Source organism: Haplochromis burtoni, unplaced genomic scaffold (genome assembly GCF_018398535.1).
Source record: "Haplochromis burtoni strain Fernald_Lab_line unplaced genomic scaffold, NCSU_Asbu1 Contig_1802, whole genome shotgun sequence".
NCBI lineage: Eukaryota > Metazoa > Chordata > Actinopteri > Cichliformes > Cichlidae > Haplochromis > Haplochromis burtoni.
The window spans coordinates 14,673-15,717 of NW_024584163.1; positions in this window are offsets into that span (position 1 = coordinate 14,673).

The window sequence follows — 1,045 nt, forward strand, 5'->3', positions numbered from 1 at the left end:
AAAATGGTATTTATTGTTAACTTTTACAGACAACTTTAAAAAGACTAGTAATAGAAGCTTGTAAAACTGAGTACATTCAGGACAATAAAACTCTCTGTGAAGAGCAGTTAGAGTACTTAGCTTCCACCAAGCTGCAAATTTCAAGGAAATAAAAAGGATGCAAGAGTTCTGTTTGTGAAAAGTGGTTTGTGGGGACACACAACAGAATATGAGTGACAGAGTGAATAACACAAACAGGTCTCCTCCCGGTGGGACATACCCAGAATACCTCACCCACCCCGGGAGGCATCCTTGTCAGATGCCCAAACCATCTCAACTGGTTCCTTTCTATTCGGAAGAGCAGCGGCTCTACTCTGAGCCCCTCCCAGATAGCCGAACTTGTTACGCTATCTCTAAGGGGAGTCCAGCCACCCTTCACGATCTCGTTCTTTTGGTCACTGTCCACAGCTCGTGACCATACGTGAGGGTAGGGGCGTAGATTGACTGGTAAATTGAGAGCTTCTCTTTAACACTTAGCTCGAGGGACCAGTGCAGCATCACTACCTCTCTTTGAGGCAGTCCAAAAGTCTTTTTCATGGCCTCTCCCAGCTCCTCCCACACACTCCCACGTGCAGTTATGGCCAAACTTATGTTCAAACATGGTGCTCGTCATGGCCAAACTGTGGTTTGCACAGAAGTCCAACAACAACACACAATTTGGTTCAGATCCGCGAGGCCGTTCCTCCCAATCACACCCCTCCAGGTCTCACTGCTGTTGCCACATGAGCATTGAAGTCAGCCAGTAGGACAACACAGTCCCAAGGCGGAGCACCCTCCAGCACCCCAACGGGAACTCCAAGAAGACTGAGTACTTTAAACCTCTACTTGGCGCATAACCACAGACCCATTCCCCAACCTGAAGCCAAGGAAACAAAACCTCTCATCCACTAGGAGAAACCCCAACGTACAGGCAGCAAGCCAAGGGGATACCGCCCCAGCCCACCGCCTCTCACTCCAGTACCTGGACTCTGTCTCAGTCTCACAACTCCAGACTGAGATAGAGTCC